Below are 23,034 nucleotides of genomic sequence, written 5' to 3' on the forward strand. Positions count from 1 at the left end.
CGCGAACAGGCTCCGAAGTGCGATCTGAATCAACCGAGTCGCGAACAGGCTCCGAAGTGCCGATCTGAATCAACCGAGTCGCGAACATGCTCCGAAGTGCCGATCTGAATCAACCGAGTCGCGAACAGGCTCCGAAGTGCCGATCTGAAAACTTTGACCAAAGAATGTAAAAAATAACTCTATTTCTCTAATAACTCTACAACTCTATGAAAGACTCACATCACGTATCTAAAAATAAATCGCTATAAGTAAAAGAGAAATAATAAGAGGAGTGAAGTTTCCTACCATTCTGCTGTGTTTGGTCCTCACGCGCGTCTCCGCCCCTCACACGCCGTTTACAGCACTAAATTAATCATCTTTGCTAATTATTATACATTTACTTCATTGTCAGCTTCAGGTACTTCATTTATTATTGTTCAATGAAACTGTTTGAAACAAAAAAGGTTGTATTTCAGTAATAATTCAAAATTATCAAAATAAAATATATAAAATAATGGTTTATATTTTAATATCCTTTAAAATATAATTTATTTCTGTGATGTGCAGCTGTATTTTCAGCATCATTCCTCCAGTCTTAAGTGTCACATTATCTTTAGAAATCATTGAAAATATGATGATTTATTATTAGAACTATTAATAGTTGTGCTACCAAATATTATTTTGGAATCTGCGATACTTTTTTAAGGATTCTTCGATGTATAATTTTTTTTAAAAGAACAGCGTTTAATTCAAAATATAAATCTCTTCTAACAATATTAACTTTGATATCACTTCTTCATCAATTTAACACATCCTGAATAAAAGATTCTAAAGTCTTAACAAAGAATACAATTTCTTATAAAAAAAGAAAGGATAAAATTTGACTGACCCCAAACTATTGAACTGTAGTGAATATTGTTAGAAAAGTCTTTATTTTAAATAAATGCTCTTCTTTTTACTTTTCATTCATCAAAGAATCCTGAAAGAGGTATCACAGTTTCAGCAGCACAACTCTGATAATAAATCATCATATTATTCTGATTTCTGAAGATCATGTGACACTGAAGACTGGAGGAATGATGCTGAAAATACAGCTGCACATCACATGAATAAATTACACCCTCATGTATATTAAAATAGAAAAATGTTAATAATATTTCACAATATTACATGTTTTCCAGTATTTTTGATCAAATAAATGCTGTCTTGATGAGTAAAATAAATTCCTGTAAAAAAAACATTAAAAATCATTCTGATCCCAAACTCTGACCGGTAGTATGAGTATGTGTGTGTGTTATATATATATATATATATATATATATATATATATATATATATATATATATATATATAAGCCCACTAACACACTGGGCAAGTTTATTTATATAGCACATTTCATACACAATGGTAATTCAAAGTGCTTTACATAAAAGAAAGTAAAAAATAATCATAAAGAAAAATTATAACAAAAATAAAACAAGCAATTTTAAAACTTTTATAATGATTAAAAAATTTACTTAATTAAAATGAATTTAAAAACAGTTACAAAATTATTTTACATTAAAAAAAAACTGTGAAAATATAGTGCAATCAGTTCGGACATTGCACAGTGCTCATTCAATAAATGCACAGCTAAACAGATGAGTTTCAAGTCTAGATTTAAAATGTACTAGTGTTTTAGCACATCTGATCTCTTCTGGAAGCTGATTCCAACTGCGAGCGGCATAGAAACTAAAAGCAGATTCCCCTTGTTTTGTGTGAACCCTTGGTATTTCTAACTGTATTACTTGAGGATGTGCTAATCGCCTTCTTGATATTGATGATCTTCTCAGAAAAAAAGGATGCAAACTCATTGCATTTGCTGTCTGAGAGCATTTCACTGGGAATCTGACTTCAGTCTATGTCTCGTAACTTTGAACGCTCCTGTGGTTTCAGTTGTGTTTTTGTTTATTTTGGTGACGTATAAATAAAGTCTTCCCATCTGCCTGCACTTGAGTCTTCGCCTCTTGCGATCCGTGACACTACGTCGTTAATAACAATGGATGAAAAGTTTAGAGCCCTACTGATGATTAAGTCTAGAGTGTGTCCACCTTTGTGTGTGGGTCCATGTACATACTGAATCGACAGGTAAAAAAAAGCCTCAAGTCCAAATTTTCATTTATCACCTATTTGACAAACACTTCCTGGTTTCGATGTCCAGATTTGAATAAAAAAAATCTCAAACATGCTCCAAAGTCCCGATCTGAACCAACCGAGTCGCGAACATGCTCCGAAGTGCAGATCTGAATCAACCGAGGGCGAACAGGCTCCGAAGTCCCGATCTGAATCAACCGAGGCGCGAACAGGCTCCGAAGTGGCCGGATCTGAATCAAACCGAGTCGCGAACAGGCTCCGAAGTGCAGATCTGAATCAACCGAGGGCGCGAACATGCTCCGAAGTCCCGATCTGAAATCAACCGAGTCGCGAACAGGCTCCGAAGTGCCGATCTGAATCAACCGAGTCGCGAACAGGCTCCGAAGTGCCGATCTGAATCAACCGAGTCGCGAACAGGCTCCGAAGTGCCGATCTGAATCAACCGAGTCGCGAACATGCTCCGAAGTGCCGATCTGAATCAACCGAGTCGCGAACAGGCTCCGAAGTGCCGATCTGAAAACTTTGACCAAAGAATGTAAAAAATAACTCTATTTCTCTAATAACTCTACAACTCTATGAAAGACTCACATCACGTATCTAAAAATAAATCGCTATAGTAAAAGAGAAATAATAAGAGGAGTGAAGTTTCCTACCATTCTGCTGTGTTTTGGTCCTCACGTGCGTCTCCGCCCCTCACACGCGCGTTTACAGCGCTAAATTAATCATCTTTGCTAATTATTATACATTTACTTCATTGTCAGCTTCAGGTACTTCATTTGTTATTGTTCAATGAACTGTTTGAAACAAGAAAGGTTGTATTTCAGTAATAATTCAAAATTATCAAAATAAAATATATAAAATAATGGTTTATATTTTAATATCCTTTAAAATATAATTTATTTCTGTGATGTGCAGCTGTATTTTCAGCATCATTCCTCCAGTCTTAAGTGTCACATTATCTTTAGAAATCATGAAAATATGATGATTTATTAATAGAACTATTAATAGTTGTGCTACCAAATATTATTTTGGAATCTGCGATACTTTTTTAAGGATTCTTCGATGTATAATTTTTTTTAAAAGAACAGCGTTTATTCAAAATATAAATCTCTTCTAACAATATTAATCTTTGATATCACTTCTTATCAATTTAACACATCCTGAATAAAAGATTCTAAAGTCTAACAAAGAATACAATTTCTTATAAAAAAAAGAAAGGATAAAATTTGACTGACCCCAAACTATTGAACTGTAGTGAATATTGTTAGAAAAGTCTTCTATTTTAAATAAATGCTCTTCTTTTTAACTTTTCATTCATCAAAGAATCCTGAAAGAGGTATCACAGTTTCAGCAGCACAACTCTGATAATAAATCATCATATTATTCTGATTTCTGAAGATCATGTGACACTGAAGACTGGAGGAATGATGCTGAAAATACAGCTGCACATCACATGAATAAATTACACCCTCATGTATATTAAAATAGAAAAATGTTAATAATATTTCACAATATTACATGTTTTCCAGTATTTTTGATCAAATAAATGCTGTCTTGATGAGTAAAATAAATTCCTGTAAAAAAAACATTAAAAATCATTCTGATCCCAAACTCTGACCGGTAGTATGAGTATGTGTGTGTGTTTATATATATATATATATATATATATATATATATATATATATATATATATATATATATATATATAAGCCCACTAACACACTGGGCAAGTTTATTTATATAGCACATTTCATACACAATGGTAATTCAAAGTGCTTTACATAAAAGAAAGTAAAAATAATCATAAAGAAAAATTATAACAAAAATAAAACAAGCAATTTTAAAACTTTTATAATGATTAAAAAATTTACTTAATTAAAAGGAATTTAAAAACAGTTACAAAATTATTTTACATAAAAAAAAAACTGTGAAAATATAGTGCAATCAGTTCGGACATTGCACAGTGCTCCTTCAATAAATGCACAGCTAAACAGATGAGTTTCAAGTCTAGATTTAAATGTACTAGTGTTTTAGCACATCTGATCTCTTCTGGAAGCTGATTCCAACTGCGAGCGGCATAGAAACTAAAAGCAGATTCCCCTTGTTTTGTGTGAACCCTTGGTATTTCTAACTGTATTACTTGAGGATGTGCTAATCGCCTTCTTGATATTGATGATCTTCTCATAAAAAAAGGATGCAAACTCATTGCATTTGCTGTCTGAGAGCATTTCACTGGGAATCTGACTTCAGTCTATGTCTCGTAACTTTGAACGCTCCTGTGGTTTCAGTTGTGTTTTTGTTTATTTTGGTGACGTATAAATAAAGTCTTCCCATCTGCCTGCACTTGAGTCTTCGCCTCTTGCGATCCGTGACACTACGTCGTTAATAACAATGGATGAAAAGTTTAGAGCCCTACTGATGATTAAGTCTAGAGTGTGTCCACCTTTGTGTGTGGGTCCATGTACATACTGAATCGACAGGTAAAAAAAAGCCTCAAGTCCAAATTTTCATTTATCACCTATTTGACAAACACTTCCTGGTTCGATGTCCAGATTTGAATAAAAAAAATCTCAAACATGCTCCAAAGTCCCGATCTGAACCAACCGAGTCGCGAACATGCTCCGAAGTGCAGATCTGAATCAACCGAGTCGCGAACAGGCTCCGAAGTGCCGATCTGAATCAACCGAGTCGCGAACAGGCTCCGAAGTGCCGATCTGAATCAACCGAGGGCGCAAACATGCTCCGAAGTCCCGATCTGAAATCAACCGAGTCGCGAACAGGCTCCGAAGTGCCGATCTGAAATCAACCGAGTCGCGAACAGGCTCCGAAGTGCCGATCTGAATCAACCGAGTCACGAACAGGCTCCGAAGTGCCGATCTGAAATCAACCGAGTCGCGAACATGCTCCGAAGTCCCGATCTGAATCAACCGAGTCGCGAACTGGCTCCGAAGTGCCGATCTGAAAACTTTGACCAAAGAATGTAAAAAAATAACTCTATTTCTCTAATAACTCTACAACTCTATGAAAGACTCACATCACGTATCTAAAAATAAATCGCTATAGTAAAAGAGAAATAATAAGAGGAGTGAAGTTTCCTACCATTCTGCTGTGTTTGGTCCTCACGCGCGTCTCCGCCCCTCACACGCGCGTTTACAGCACTAAATTAATCATCTTTGCTAATTATTATACATTTACTTCATTGTCAGCTTAGGTACTTCATTTATTATTGTTCAATGAACTGTTTGAAACAAAAAAGGTTGTATTTCAGTAATAATTCAAAATTATCAAAATAAAATATATAAAATAATGGTTTATATTTTAATATCCTTTAAAATATAATTTATTTCTGTGATGTGCAGCTGTATTTTCAGCATCATTCCTCCAGTCTTAAGTGTCACATTATCTTTAGAAATCATGAAAATATGATGATTTATTATTAGAACTATTAATAGTTGTGCTACCAAATATTATTTTGGAATCTGCGATACTTTTTTAAGGATTCTTCGATGTATAATTTTTTTTAAAAGAACAGCGTTTATTCAAAATATAAATCTCTTCTAACAATATTAATCTTTGATATCACTTCTCATCAATTTAACACATCCTGAATAAAAGATTCTAAAGTCTAACAAAGAATACAATTTCTTATAAAAAAAGAAAGGATAAAATTTGACTGACCCCAAACTATTGAACTGTAGTGAATATTGTTAGAAAAGTCTTTTATTTTAAATAAATGCTCTTCTTTTTAACTTTTCATTCATCAAAGAATCCTGAAAGAGGTATCACAGTTTCAGCAGCACAACTCTGATAATAAATCATCATATTATTCTGATTTCTGAAGATCATGTGACACTGAAGACTGGAGGAATGATGCTGAAAATACAGCTGCACATCACATGAATAAATTACACCCTCATGTATATTAAAATAGAAAAATGTTAATAATATTTCACAATATTACATGTTTTCCAGTATTTTTGATCAAATAAATGCTGTCTTGATGAGTAAAATAAATTCCTGTAAAAAAAAACATTAAAAATCATTCTGATCCCAAACTCTGACCGGTAGTATGAGTATGTGTGTGTGTGTTTATATATATATATATATATATATATATATATATATATATATATATATATATATATATATATATATATATAAGCCCACTAACACACTGGGCAAGTTTATTTATATAGCACATTTCATACACAATGGTAATTCAAAGTGCTTTACATAAAAGAAAGTAAAAATAATCATAAAGAAAAATTATAACAAAAATAAAACAAGCAATTTTAAAACTTTTATAATGATTAAAAAATTTACTTAATTAAAATGAATTTAAAAACAGTTACAAAATTATTTTACATTAAAAAAAACTGTGAAAATATAGTGCAATCAGTTCGGACATTGCACAGTGCTCATTCAATAAATGCACAGCTAAAAAGATGAGTTTCAAGTCTAGATTTAAATGTACTAGTGTTTTAGCACATCTGATCTCTTCTGGAAGCTGATTCCAACTGCGAGCGGCATAGAAACTAAAAGCAGATTCCCCTTGTTTTGTGTGAACCCTTGGTATTTCTAACTGTATTACTTGAGGATGTGCTAATCGCCTTCTTGATATTGATGATCTTCTCATAAAAAAAGGATGCAAACTCATTGCATTTGCTGTCTGAGAGCATTTCACTGGGAATCTGACTTCAGTCTATGTCTCGTAACTTTGAACGCTCCTGTGGTTTCAGTTGTGTTTTTGTTTATTTTGGTGACGTATAAATAAAGTCTTCCCATCTGCCTGCACTTGAGTCTTCGCCTCTTGCGATCCGTGACACTACGTCGTTAATAACAATGGATGAAAAGTTTAGAGCCCTACTGATGATTAAGTCTAGAGTGTGTCCACCTTTGTGTGTGGGTCCATGTACATACTGAATCGACAGGTAAAAAAAAGCCTCAAGTCCAAATTTTCATTTATCACCTATTTGACAAACAGTTCCTGGTTCGATGTCCAGATTTGAATAAAAAAAATCTCAAACATGCTCCAAAGTCCCGATCTGAACCAACCGAGTCGCGAACATGCTCCGAAGTGCAGATCTGAATCAACCGAGTCGCGAACAGGCTCCGAAGTGCCGATCTGAATCAACCGAGTCGCGAACAGGCTCCGAAGTGCCGATCTGAATCAACCGAGGGCGCAAACATGCTCCGAAGTCCCGATCTGAAATCAACCGAGTCGCGAACAGGCTCCGAAGTGCCGATCTGAAATCAACCGAGTCGCGAACAGGCTCCGAAGTGCCGATCTGAATCAACCGAGTCGCGAAAAGGCTCCGAAGTGCCGATCTGAATCAACCGAGGGCGCAAACATGCTCCGAAGTCCCGATCTGAAATCAACCGAGTCGCGAACAGGCTCCGAAGTGCCGATCTGAATCAACCGAGTCACGAACAGGCTCCGAAGTGCCGATCTGAAATCAACCGAGTCGCGAACATGCTCCGAAGTCCCGATCTGAATCAACCGAGTCGCGAACTGGCTCCGAAGTGCCGATCTGAAAACTTTGACCAAAGAATGTAAAAAAATAACTCTATTTCTCTAATAACTCTACAACTCTATGAAAGACTCACATCACGTATCTAAAAATAAATCGCTATAGTAAAAGAGAAATAATAAGAGGAGTGAAGTTTCCTACCATTCTGCTGTGTTTGGTCCTCACGCGCGTCTCCGCCCCTCACACGCGCGTTTACAGCACTAAATTAATCATCTTTGCTAATTATTATACATTTACTTCATTGTCAGCTTCAGGTACTTCATTTATTATTGTTCAATGAACTGTTTGAAACAAAAAAGGTTGTATTTCAGTAATAATTCAAAATTATCAAAATAAAATATATAAAATAATGGTTTATATTTTAATATCCTTTAAAATATAATTTATTTCTGTGATGTGCAGCTGTATTTTCAGCATCATTCCTCCAGTCTTAAGTGTCACATTATCTTTAGAAATCATGAAAATATGATGATTTATTATTAGAACTATTAATAGTTGTGCTACCAAATATTATTTTGGAATCTGCGATACTTTTTTAAGGATTCTTCGATGTATAATTTTTTTTAAAAGAACAGCGTTTATTCAAAATATAAATCTCTTCTAACAATATTAATCTTTGATATCACTTCTCATCAATTTAACACATCCTGAATAAAAGATTCTAAAGTCTAACAAAGAATACAATTTCTTATAAAAAAAAGAAAGGATAAAATTTGACTGACCCCAAACTATTGAACTGTAGTGAATATTGTTAGAAAAGTCTTTTATTTTAAATAAATGCTCTTCTTTTTAACTTTTCATTCATCAAAGAATCCTGAAAGAGGTATCACAGTTTCAGCAGCATAACTCTGATAATAAATCATCATATTATTCTGATTTCTGAAGATCATGTGACACTGAAGACTGGAGGAATGATGCTGAAAATACAGCTGCACATCACATGAATAAATTACACCCTCATGTATATTAAAATAGAAAAATGTTAATAATATTTCACAATATTACATGTTTTCCAGTATTTTTGATCAAATAAATGCTGTCTTGATGAGTAAAATAAATTCCTGTAAAAAAAACATTAAAAATCATTCTGATCCCAAACTCTGACCGGTAGTATGAGTATGTGTGTGTGTGTTTATATATATATATATATATATATATATATATATATATATATATATATATATATATATATATATATAAGCCCACTAACACACTGGGCAAGTTTATTTATATAGCACATTTCATACACAATGGTAATTCAAAGTGCTTTACATAAAAGAAAGTAAAAATAATCATAAAGAAAAATTATAACAAAAATAAAACAAGCAATTTTAAAACTTTTATAATGATTAAAAAATTTACTTAATTAAAATGAATTTAAAAACAGTTACAAAATTATTTTACATTAAAAAAACTGTGAAAATATAGTGCAATCAGTTCGGACATTGCACAGTGCTCATTCAATAAATGCACAGCTAAACAGATGAGTTTCAAGTCTAGATTTAAATGTATTAGTGTTTTAGCACATCTGATCTCTTCTGGAAGCTGATTCCAACTGCGAGCGGCATAGAAACTAAAAGCAGATTCCCCTTGTTTTGTGTGAACCCTTGGTATTTCTAACTGTATTACTTGAGGATGTGCTAATCGCCTTCTTGATATTGATGATCTTCTCAGAAAAAAAGGATGCAAACTCATTGCATTTGCTGTCTGAGAGCATTTCACTGGGAATCTGACTTCAGTCTATGTCTCGTAACTTTGAACGCTCCTCTGGTTTCAGTTGTGTTTTTGTTTATTTTGGTGACGTATAAATAAAGTCTTCCCATCTGCCTGCACTTGAGTCTTCGCCTCTTGCGATCCGTGACACTACGTCGTTAATAACAATGGATGAAAAGTTTAGAGCCCTACTGATGATTAAGTCTAGAGTGTGTCCACCTTTGTGTGTGGGTCCATGTACATACTGAATCGACAGGTAAAAAAAAAAGCCTCAAGTCCAAATTTTCATTTATCACCTGTTTGACAAACACTTCCTGGTTCGATGTCCAGATTTGAATCAACCGAGTCGCGAACAGGCTCCGAAGTGCCGATCTGAATCAACCGAGGGCGCAAACATGCTCCGAAGTCCCGATCTGAAATCAACCGAGTCGCGAACAGGCTCCGAAGTGCCGATCTGAAATCAACCGAGTCGCGAACAGGCTCCGAAGTGCCGATCTGAATCAACCGAGTCGCGAACAGGCTCCGAAGTGCCGATCTGAATCAAACGAGGGCGCAAACATGCTCCGAAGTCCCGATCTGAAATCAACCGAGTCGCGAACAGGCTCCGAAGTGCCGATCTGAATCAACCGAGTCACGAACAGGCTCCGAAGTGCCGATCTGAAATCAACCGAGTCGCGAACATGCTCCGAAGTCCCGATCTGAATCAACCGAGTCGCGAACTGGCTCCGAAGTGCCGATCTGAAAACTTTGACCAAAGAATGTAAAAAAATAACTCTATTTCTCTAATAACTCTACAACTCTATGAAAGACTCACATCACGTATCTAAAAATAAATCGCTATAGTAAAAGAGAAATAATAAGAGGAGTGAAGTTTCCTACCATTCTGCTGTGTTTGGTACTCACGCGCGTCTCCGCCCCTCACACGCGCGTTTACAGCACTAAATTAATCATCTTTGCTAATTATTATACATTTACTTCATTGTCAGCTTCAGGTACTTCATTTATTATTGTTCAATGAACTGTTTGAAACAAAAAAGGTTGTATTTCAGTAATAATTCAAAATTATCAAAATAAAATATATAAAATAATGGTTTATATTTTAATATCCTTTAAAATATAATTTATTTCTGTGATGTGCAGCTGTATTTTCAGCATCATTCCTCCAGTCTTAAGTGTCACATTATCTTTAGAAATCATGAAAATATGATGATTTATTATTAGAACTATTAATAGTTGTGCTACCAAATATTATTTTGGAATCTGCGATACTTTTTTAAGGATTCTTCGATGTATAATTTTTTTTAAAAGAACAGCGTTTATTCAAAATATAAATCTCTTCTAACAATATTAAACTTTGATATCACTTCTTATCAATTTAACACATCCTGAATAAAAGATTCTAAAGTCTAACAAAGAATACAATTTCTTATAAAAAAAAAGAAAGGATAAAATTTGACTGACCCCAAACTATTGAACTGTAGTGAATATTGTTAGAAAAGTCTTCTATTTTAAATAAATGCTCTTCTTTTTAACTTTTCATTCATCAAAGAATCCTGAAAGAGGTATCACAGTTTCAGCAGCACAACTCTGATAATTAATCATCATATTATTCTGATTTCTGAAGATCATGTGACACTGAAGACTGGAGGAATGATGCTGAAAATACAGCTGCACATCACATGAATAAATTACACCCTCATGTACATTAAAATAGAAAAATGTTAATAATATTTCACAATATTACATGTTTTCCATTATTTTTGATCAAATAAATGCTGTCTTGATGAGTAAAATAAATTCCTGTAAAAAAAACATTAAAAATCATTCTGATCCCAAACTCTGACCGGTAGTATAAGTATGTGTGTGTGTTTATATATATATATATATATATATATATATATATATATATATATATATATAAGCCCACTAACACACTGGGAGAGTTTATTTATATAGCACATTTCATACACAATGGTAATTCAAAGTGCTTTACATAAAAGAAAGTAAAAATAATCATAAAGAAAAATTATAACAAAAATAAAACAAGCAATTTTAAAACTTTTATAATGATTAAAAAATTTACTTAATTAAAATGAATTTAAAAACAGTTACAAAATTATTTTACATTAAAAAAAAAAAACTGTGAAAATATAGTGCAATCAGTTCGGACATTGCACAGTGCTCATTCAATAAATGCACAGCTAAACAGATGAGTTTCAAGTCTAGATTTAAATGTACTAGTGTTTTAGCACATCTGATCTCTTCTGGAAGCTGATTCCAACTGCGAGCGGCATAGAAACTAAAAGCAGATTCCCCTTGTTTTGTGTGAACCCTTGGTATTTCTAACTGTATTACTTGAGGATGTGCTAATCGCCTTCTTGATATTGATGATCTTCTCAGAAAAAAAGGATGCAAACTCATTGCATTTGCTGTCTGAGAGCATTTCACTGGGAATCTGACTTCAGTCTATGTCTCGTAACTTTGAACGCTCCTGTGGTTTCAGTTGTGTTTTTGTTTATTTTGGTGACGTATAAATAAAGTCTTCCCATCTGCCTGCACTTGAGTCTTCGCCTCTTGCGATCCGTGACACTACGTCGTTAATAACAATGGATGAAAAGTTTAGAGCCCTACTGATGATTAAGTCTAGAGTGTGTCCACCTTTGTGTGTGGGTCCATGTACATACTGAATCGACAGGTAAAAAAAAAAGCCTCAAGTCCAAATTTTCATTTATCACCTGTTTGACAAACACTTCCTGGTTCGATGTCCAGATTTGAATCAACCGAGTCGCGAACAGGCTCCGAAGTGCCGATCTGAATCAACCGAGTCGCGAACAGGCTCCTAAGTGCCGATCTGAATCAACCGAGGGCGCAAACATGCTCCGAAGTCCCGATCTGAAATCAACCGAGTCGCGAACAGGCTCCGAAGTGCCGATCTGAAAACTTTGACCAAAGAATGTAAAAAATAACTCTATTTCTCTAATAACTCTACAACTCTATGAAAGACTCACATTACGTATCTAAAAATAAATCGCTATAGTAAAAGAGAAATAATAAGAGGAGTGAAGTTTCCTACCATTCTGCTGTGTTTGGTCCTCACGCGCGTCTCCGCCCCTCACACGCGCGTTTACAGCGCTAAATTAATCATCTTTGCTAATTATTATACATTTACTTCATTGTCAGCTTCAGGTACTTCATTTATTATTGTTCAATGAACTGTTTGAAACAAAAAAGGTTGTATTTCAGTAATAATTCAAAATTATCAAAATAAAATATATAAAATAATGGTTTATATTTTAATATCCTTTAAAATATAATTTATTTCTGTGATGTGCAGCTGTATTTTCAGCATCATTCCTCCAGTCTTAAGTGTCACATTATCTTTAGAAATCATGAAAATATGATGATTTATTAATAGAACTATTAATAGTTGTGCTACCAAATATTATTTTGGAATCTGCGATACTTTTTTAAGGATTCTTCGATGTATAATTTTTTTTTAAAAGAACAGCGTTTATTCAAAATATAAATCTCTTCTAACAATATTAATCTTTGATATCACTTCTTATCAATTTAACACATCCTGAATAAAAGATTCTAAAGTCTAACAAAGAATACAATTTCTTATAAAAAAAGAAAGGATAAAATTTGACTGACCCCAAACTATTGAACTGTAGTGAATATTGTTAGAAAAGTCTTCTATTTTAAATAAATGCTCTTCTTTTTAACTTTTCATTCATCAAAGAATCCTGAAAGAGGTATCACAGTTTCAGCAGCACAACTCTGATAATAAATCATCATATTATTCTGATTTCTGAAGATCATGTGACACTGAAGACTGGAGGAATGATGCTGAAAATACAGCTGCACATCACATGAATAAATTACACCCTCATGTATATTAAAATAGAAAAATGTTAATAATATTTCACAATATTACATGTTTTCCAGTATTTTTGATCAAATAAATGCTGTCTTGATGAGTAAAATAAATTCCTGTAAAAAAAAACATTAAAAATCATTCTGATCCCAAACTCTGACCGGTAGTATGAGTATGTGTGTGTGTTTATATATATATATATATATATATATATATATATATATATATATATATATAAGCCCACTAACACACTGGGCAAGTTTATTTATATAGCACATTTCATACACAATGGTAATTCAAAGTGCTTTACATAAAAGAAAGTAAAAATAATCATAAAGAAAAATTATAACAAAAATAAAACAAGCAATTTTAAAACTTTTATAATGATTAAAAAATTTACTTAATTAAAAGGAATTTAAAAACAGTTACAAAATTATTTTACATAAAAAAAAAAACTGAAAATATAGTGCAATCAGTTCGGACATTGCACAGTGCTCCTTCAATAAATGCACAGCTAAACAGATGAGTTTCAAGTCTAGATTTAAATGTACTAGTGTTTTAGCACATCTGATCTCTTCTGGAAGCTGATTCCAACTGCGAGCGGCATAGAAACTAAAAGCAGATTCCCCTTGTTTTGTGTGAACCCTTGGTATTTCTAACTGTATTACTTGAGGATGTGCTAATCGCCTTCTTGATATTGATGATCTTCTCAGAAAAAAAGGATGCAAACTCATTGCATTTGCTGTCTGAGAGCATTTCACTGGGAATCTGACTTCAGTCTATGTCTCGTAACTTTGAACGCTCCTGTGGTTTCAGTTGTGTTTTTGTTTATTTTGGTGACGTATAAATAAAGTCTTCCCATCTGCCTGCACTTGAGTCTTCGCCTCTTGCGATCCGTGACACTACGTCGTTAATAACAATGGATGAAAAGTTTAGAGCCCTACTGATGATTAAGTCTAGAGTGTGTCCACCTTTGTGTGTGGGTCCATGTACATAGTGAATCGACAGGTAAAAAAAAGCCTCAAGTCCAAATTTTCATTTATCACCTGTTTGACAAACACTTCCTGTTTCGATGTCCAGATTTGAATAAAAAAAATCTCAAACATGCTCCAAAGTCCCGATCTGAACCAACCGAGTCGCGAACATGCTCCGAAGTGCAGATCTGAAATCAACCGAGGGCGCGAACATGCTCCGAAGTCCCGATCTGAAATCAACCGAGTCGCGAACAGGCTCCGAAGTGCCGATCTGAATCAACCGAGTCGCGAACAGGCTCCGAAGTGCCGATCTGAATCAACCGAGTCGCGAACAGGCTCCGAAGTGCAGATCTGAATCAACCGAGGGCGCGAACATGCTCCGAAGTCCCGATCTGAAATCAACCGAGTCGCGAACAGGCTCCGAAGTGCCGATCTGAATCAACCGAGTCGCGAACAGGCTCCGAAGTGCCGATCTGAATCAACCGAGTCGCGAACAGGCTCCGAAGTGCCGATCTGAATCAACCGAGTCGCGAACATGCTCCGAAGTGCCGATCTGAATCAACCGAGTCGCGAACAGGCTCCGAAGTGCCGATCTGAAAACTTTGACCAAAGAATGTAAAAAATAACTCTATTTCTCTAATAACTCTACAACTCTATGAAAGACTCACATCACGTATCTAAAAATAAATCGCTATAGTAAAAGAGAAATAATAAGAGGAGTGAAGTTTCCTACCATTCTGCTGTGTTTGGTCCTCACGTGCGTCTCCGCCCCTCACACGCGCGTTTACAGCGCTAAATTAATCATCTTTGCTAATTATTATACATTTACTTCATTGTCAGCTTCAGGTACTTCATTTGTTATTGTTCAATGAACTGTTTGAAACAAGAAAGGTTGTATTTCAGTAATAATTCAAAATTATCAAAATAAAATATATAAAATAATGGTTTATATTTTAATATCCTTTAAAATATAATTTATTTCTGTGATGTGCAGCTGTATTTTCAGCATCATTCCTCCAGTCTTAAGTGTCACATTATCTTTAGAAATCATGAAAATATGATGATTTATTAATAGAACTATTAATAGTTGTGCTACCAAATATTATTTTGGAATCTGCGATACTTTTTTAAGGATTCTTCGATGTATAATTTTTTTTTAAAAGAACAGCGTTTATTCAAAATATAAATCTCTTCTAACAATATTAATCTTTGATATCACTTCTTATCAATTTAACACATCCTGAATAAAAGATTCTAAAGTCTAACAAAGAATACAATTTCTTATAAAAAAAGAAAGGATAAAATTTGACTGACCCCAAACTATTGAACTGTAGTGAATATTGTTAGAAAAGTCTTCTATTTTAAATAAATGCTCTTCTTTTTAACTTTTCATTCATCAAAGAATCCTGAAAGAGGTATCACAGTTTCAGCAGCACAACTCTGATAATAAATCATCATATTATTCTGATTTCTGAAGATCATGTGACACTGAAGACTGGAGGAATGATGCTGAAAATACAGCTGCACATCACATGAATAAATTACACCCTCATGTATATTAAAATAGAAAAATGTTAATAATATTTCACAATATTACATGTTTTCCAGTATTTTTGATCAAATAAATGCTGTCTTGATGAGTAAAATAAATTCCTGTAAAAAAAAACATTAAAAATCATTCTGATCCCAAACTCTGACCGGTAGTATGAGTATGTGTGTGTGTTTATATATATATATATATATATATACATATATATATATATATATATATATATATATATATATATATATATATATATAAGCCCACTAACACACTGGGCAAGTTTATTTATATAGCACATTTCATACACAATGGTAATTCAAAGTGCTTTACATAAAAGAAAGTAAAAATAATCATAAAGAAAAATTATAACAAAAATAAAACAAGCAATTTTAAAACTTTTATAATGATTAAAAAATTTACTTAATTAAAAGGAATTTAAAAACAGTTACAAAATTATTTTACATAAAAAAAAAAACTGAAAATATAGTGCAATCAGTTCGGACATTGCACAGTGCTCCTTCAATAAATGCACAGCTAAACAGATGAGTTTCAAGTCTAGATTTAAATGTACTAGTGTTTTAGCACATCTGATCTCTTCTGGAAGCTGATTCCAACTGCGAGCGGCATAGAAACTAAAAGCAGATTCCCCTTGTTTTGTGTGAACCCTTGGTATTTCTAACTGTATTACTTGAGGATGTGCTAATCGCCTTCTTGATATTGATGATCTTCTCAGAAAAAAAGGATGCAAACTCATTGCATTTGCTGTCTGAGAGCATTTCACTGGGAATCTGACTTCAGTCTATGTCTCATAACTTTGAACGCTCCTGTGGTTTCAGTTGTGTTTTTGTTTATTTTGGTGACGTATAAATAAAGTCTTCCCATCTGCCTGCACTTGAGTCTTCGCCTCTTGCGATCCGTGACACTACGTCGTTAATAACAATGGATGAAAAGTTTAGAGCCCTACTGATGATTAAGTCTAGAGTGTGTCCACCTTTGTGTGTGGGTCCATGTACATACTGAATCGACAGGTAAAAAAAAGCCTCAAGTCCAAATTTTCATTTATCACCTGTTTGACAAACACTTCCTGTTTCGATGTCCAGATTTGAATAAAAAAAATCTCAAACATGCTCCAAAGTCCCGATCTGAACCAACCGAGTCGCGAACATGCTCCGAAGTGCAGATCTGAATCAACCGAGTCGCGAACAGGCTCCGAAGTGCCGATCTGAATCAACCGAGTCGCGAACAGGCTCCGAAGTGCAGATCTGAATCAACCGAGGGCGCGAACATGCTCCGAAGTCCCGATCTGAAATCAACCGAGTCGCGAACAGGCTCCGAAGTGCCGATCTGAATCAACCGAGTCGCGAACAGGCTCCGAAGTGCCGATCTGAATCAACCGAGTCGCGAACAGGCTCCGAAGTGCAGATCTGAATCAACCGAGGGCGCGAACATGCTCCGAAGTCCCGATCTGAAATCAACCGAGTCGCGAACAGGCTCCGAAGTGCCGATCTGAATCAACCGAGTCGCGAACAGGCTCCGAAGTGCCGATCTGAATCAACCGAGTCGCGAACAGGCTCCGAAGTGCCGATCTGAATCAACCGAGTCGCGAACATGCTCCGAAGTGCCGATCTGAATCAACCGAGTCGCGAACAGGCTCCGAAGTGCCGATCTGAAAACTTTGACCAAAGAATGTAAAAAATAACTCTATTTCTCTAATAACTCTACAACTCTATGAAAGACTCACATCACGTATCTAAAAATAAATCGCTATAGTAAAAGAGAAATAATAAGAGGAGTGAAGTTTCCTACCATTCTGCTGTGTTTGGTCCTCACGCGCGTCTCCGCCCCTCACACGCGCGTTTACAGCACTAAATTAATCATCTTTGCTAATTATTATACATTTACTTCATTGTCAGCTTCAGGTACTTCATTTATTATTGTTAAATGAACTGTTTGAAACAAAAAAGGTTGTATTTCAGTAATAATTCAAAATTATCAAAATAAAATATATAAAATAATGGTTTATATTTTAACATCCTTTAAAATATAATTTATTTCTGTGATGTGCAGCTGTATTTTCAGCATCATTCCTCCAGTCTTAAGTGTCACGTTTTCTTTAGAAATCATGAAAATATGATGATTTATTATTAGAACTATTAATAGTTGTGCTACCAAATATTATTTTGGAATCTGCGATACTTTTTTAAGGATTCTTCGATGTATAATTTTTTTTTAAAAGAACAGCGTTTATTCAAAATATAAATCTCTTCTAACAATATTAAACTTTTATATCACTTCTTATCAATTTAACACATCCTGAATAAAAGATTCTAAAGTCTAACAAAGAATACAATTTCTTATAAAAAAAAGAAAGGATAAAATTTGACTGACCCCAAACTATTGAACTGTAGTGAATATTGTTAGAAAAGTCTTCTATTTTAAATAAATGCTCTTCTTTTTAACTTTTCATTCATCAAAGAATCCTGAAAGAGGTATCACAGTTTCAGCAGCACAACTCTGATAATTAATCATCATATTATTCTGATTTCTGAAGATCATGTGACACTGAAGACTGGAGGAATGATGCTGAAAATACAGCTGCACATCACATGAATAAATTACACCCTCATGCACATTAAAATAGAAAAATGTTAATAATATTTCACAATATTACATGTTTTCCATTATTTTTGATCAAATAAATGCTGTCTTGATGAGTAAAATAAATTCCTGTAAAAAAAAAACATTAAAAATCATTCTGATCCCAAACTCTGACCGGTAGTATGAGTATGTGTGTGTGTTTATATATATATATATATATATAAGCCCACTAACACACTGGGCAAGTTTATTTATATAGCACATTTCATACACAATGGTAATTCAAAGTGCTTTACATAAAAGAAAGTAAAAATAATCATAAAGAAAAATTATAACAAAAATAAAACAAGCAATTTTAAAACTTTTATAATGATTAAAAAATTTACTTAATTAAAATGAATTTAAAAACAGTTACAAAATTATTTTACATTAAAAAAAACTGTGAAAATATAGTGCAATCAGTTCGGACATTGCACAGTGCTCATTCAATAAATGCACAGCTAAACAGATGAGTTTCAAGTCTAGATTTAAATATATTAGTGTTTTAGCACATCTGATCTCTTCTGGAAGCTGATTCCAACTGCGAGCGGCATAGAAACTAAAAGCAGATTCCCCTTGTTTTGTGTGAACCCTTGGTATTTCTAACTGTATTACTTGAGGATGTGCTAAGCGCCTTCTTGATATTGATGATCTTCTCAGAAAAAAAAGGATGCAAACTCATTGCATTTGCTGTCTGAGAGCATTTCACTGGGAATCTGACTTCAGTCTATGTCTCGTAACTTTGAACGCTCCTCTGGTTTCAGTTGTGTTTTTGTTTATTTTGGTGACGTATAAATAAAGTCTTCCCATCTGCCTGCACTTGAGTCTTCGCCTCTTGCGATCCGTGACACTACGTCGTTAATAACAATGGATGAAAAGTTTAGAGCCCTACTGATGATTAAGTCTAGAGTGTGTCCACCTTTGTGTGTGGGTCCATGTACATACTGAATCGACAGGTAAAAAAAAAAGCCTCAAGTCCAAATTTTCATCTATCACCTGTTTGACAAACACTTCCTGGTTCGATGTCCAGATTTGAATCAACCGAGTCGCGAACAGGCTCCGAAGTGCCGATCTGAATCAACCGAGGGCGCAAACATGCTCCGAAGTCCCGATCTGAAATCAACCGAGTCGCGAACAGGCTCCGAAGTGCCGATCTGAATCAACCGAGTCGCGAACAGGCTCCGAAGTGCCGATCTGAATCAACCGAGTCGCGAACATGCTCCGAAGTGCCGATCTGAAAACTTTGACCAAAGAATGTAAAAAAATAACTCTATTTCTCTAATAACTCTACAACTCTATGAAAGACTCACATCACGTATCTAAAAATAAATCGCTATAGAGAAATAAGAGAAATAATAAGAGGAGTGAAGTTTCCTACCATTCTGCTGTGTTTGGTCCTCACGTGCGTCTCCGCCCCTCACACGCGCGTTTACAGCGCTAAATTAACAACCCTAGCTGATATGTTACGAGACACGGCTGTCATTGATGCAGGGTTTATTCATGGAAACCTGATGTGAAAAGCCATGATTTTTTGGATTTTACAAGCTCTTGGTAAAAGTAGTGTTATCACATAGCTGCAGTTTAGAAAAAAAATAGCAAAAAATACAATAGGCTACTTTTTTTTTTTAAAGGTAAGTGGTTTATTTAAATGCATATAAAATAATTTTTTGCAACCACTTACTTAAAAAAAATGCAGTAAATGCAATGATTTTTATTTATTTAATTTTTTTCTTGGTGTTCAGTGGACTTCCAGGTAAAACACAGGACCCACGACCGAAATTTAGAAATTTATAACAAAAATAAATTTGTTACCTATTCTCAATAAGTGACCAAGCAAGCAATGTATCATCAGCCTAACATTTGAAGTTATAGTTTGTTTAACTAATGTGGGGTAATATGAAGTAATCAGCAATAGGATTTATGCATGCTTTTTAATGTCAGGTTGGGGTAATAAACAGATTCTCTGTCATGGTCTATATGGAAGTATCCTTGGCCGACCCCTGACCACGTCACCTACAGTATAAAACTGTGCCTCTGTGAACACACCTCTGACCAATGCAGGTAAATCCTGACATTTATATTAATCTCAGTGTTTGTATTTATGCACAGTAGCAGACCAAATGAGACTTCTTGATAAAAAAATAAAAAACGATAAAACAATCTCTCACAATAAATGCTGTTATAAATGTTATTTCACTCAAAAATTGAGATATTTAACTTTTTTGTTGAGAGAATTTGAATAAAATTTGCTTCATTGGATCTAAATGAGAGCCCGAGAAGAAAATGAGAGGTGGACAGATTTTACACAGGAAAGTAGATGAAGACACAGGCAGACTGAGAACAAAACTAGTCTTAAGAACTAATTGACCAATTAACAGCTAGACAAAGGTGAACGGTTTTACTCTTTCGATTAAAATTATAAACAATGCACTTTTTTATGTAACAATCTAAAAAACTAAAATCAAATGACCAGTCTTAAAGAAAAAAAAACACAGATGACTAAACTTATAGGACTAGTCTAAGTAGTTTATGTCAGTAGTTTTCAAATCTGACATTTTGGACCCATAGTCCTGCACATTTTGTATGTCTCCCTTATCTAACACAGCTGATTCAACTCATCAGCTCATTAGTAGAGACTGCAAGACATAAAAATGTGCAGGGCAAGGGGTCCAAAAGGACAGGTTTGAAAACCTATGGTTTATGTAATGGTTACTGGACCACACACAGGTCAGTCAAGCACATATACTCAGTATCTGAACCACAGTGTTGTTGCACGTGCAGAATGATGCCTAGCATTGTCTTGCTATAATAACTGTCCCTGGAAATGATGTCCTTTTTAATAACAGAATATGTCTCTTTACCATCCCAATATATGCCTCAGTCTCAATTGTACCATCACACAAGTCCTCTAATGTACCCCATAACATGACAGGCTTTTGCACCTGTGGCTGATAAATGTCTGAATGGTCTTGTTTTTCTTTGGCACGGAGAACTCAAAGCCTGTTTTCCCCCCCAAAAAAGCTGAAATGTGGACTCATCTGACCACAGGCCAGAGAACGTCTCTACATTGGATTGATGTATGGCATTCTCCTTGTGTAACAAAGATTCGAGATGTATTTCTTGAGGCAGTGATGGACTGTTAAGTGACAATGGATTTGCAAAGTACTCCACAGTCCATGTGGCTATATTTAACACTGTAGAATTATGGTTTCTGAAGACAATACCATCCTGGGCTCGAAAATTACACATATTCAACAGAGCTGTCCTGTCTTTCCCTATTGAGATTTTCCAGATTCCCTGAATTGTTTTTACAAAATAATGTATGGTAGATAGAGAAAGACCTAAATTCTTTGCCATTTTGGATTGACAATTCTCTCATTAAGAGGCATGAAATGATAACCCACAACATTCTTTTCTTGTAGAGATTGAGACTTTGGTTGGTACGTGTTTATTTTTTAGTTTATCTTATATTTTTTTTGAAGTGATACACTAAATAATTAGAAATTCAATGAAACCAGTGTGTATTGAAATTTGTCTGCATAATTTAGGCCTAACTTAATGTTTTGGACACTATAGTATCTTTATTTTATTTTTTTAGATCACTTGAAGTGCTATATATATACTATAGAATACGAATATGGTAATCATACAGTTCTGTTATAGAAATCAAGAGATAAACAGCCTTGATACACCAGTTTATTAAGATTATTTTAATGTAAATACTTCGCAGTTAGTCTTAGGTATGAGGTAACGATGAGAAAATGTAATGAATAAAACAAGCATTGTGTTACAGTACATAGATTAAAATATATAACCATAGCAGATTCTAAAAACCGAAAAACAAACCATAAAGGCCCTTCTTCCCACATATGTAATGTTTTTAGATAAAATTATTATTTTCGTCTTTCAAATCAGTGATATAAATTAATTTATTGTAATTGACGGGTGTGATAATCAGTGGGATTGAGTTTACACCTCCATAGTTTAAATATGGGCCAAAATATGGATAGAGTTTCCCAGTGAAAGACTGACCAGTGTTAGAGTATAAGACAGCTGGACTCCACATCATAAAATGAGACCAGACCCTCCTCATAATCCACAAACACACCGATCCGCTCTGGCTTCACTCTCACAGACAGAGAGACAGTGGGACCAGCACAGGCTTTATATTCATTCTTATTCCTCAGAATCACTGTCCAAAATCCATTACTGGGTCTCAGTTTGATCTCTCCCTTCCTTTTAATGGATTCTTGGGCCACTCCTAAATCCCATTCAGTCTTCTCCTTCACCTGCGCCTCAAAATAAAATCTCCTTGAGGAGAATCCCTCCTTTGCCAGGACATTTGGACCATGATCAAATCTCTCTGGGTTGTCTGGGAGTTTCTGCCAAATGTCTCCATGTCTCACTTGTTTTCCATCATCAGACAGGATGAGGTTTGGATGAGCTGTGTCAGGATCCAGAGTCACATCCACTGAGAAAACAGAGAATATGAATCACAAAACAAACATTTTTGATGATGATGATTATATTTAATCCTGTTTTTAATCAGACTAGTGCAGTGAAGCTGTGAATAAATGTAAGTTTAGAATGTAAGTGTAGTGCAGACACCTGCATACTAATGCATCCACTTCAGCTCTGTAAAGACAC

At 34.5% G+C, this 23,034-nt stretch overlaps 1 pseudogene; it reads right to left on the minus strand.

Moving 5' to 3' along the window:
- LOC113120224 (zinc finger protein RFP-like) overlaps positions 1–23,034 on the minus strand; it is a 28,635-nt pseudogene that overhangs the window by 4,336 nt on the left and 1,265 nt on the right.

Source organism: Carassius auratus, chromosome 19, assembly GCF_003368295.1.
Source record: "Carassius auratus strain Wakin chromosome 19, ASM336829v1, whole genome shotgun sequence".
NCBI classification, from domain to species: domain Eukaryota; kingdom Metazoa; phylum Chordata; class Actinopteri; order Cypriniformes; family Cyprinidae; genus Carassius; species Carassius auratus.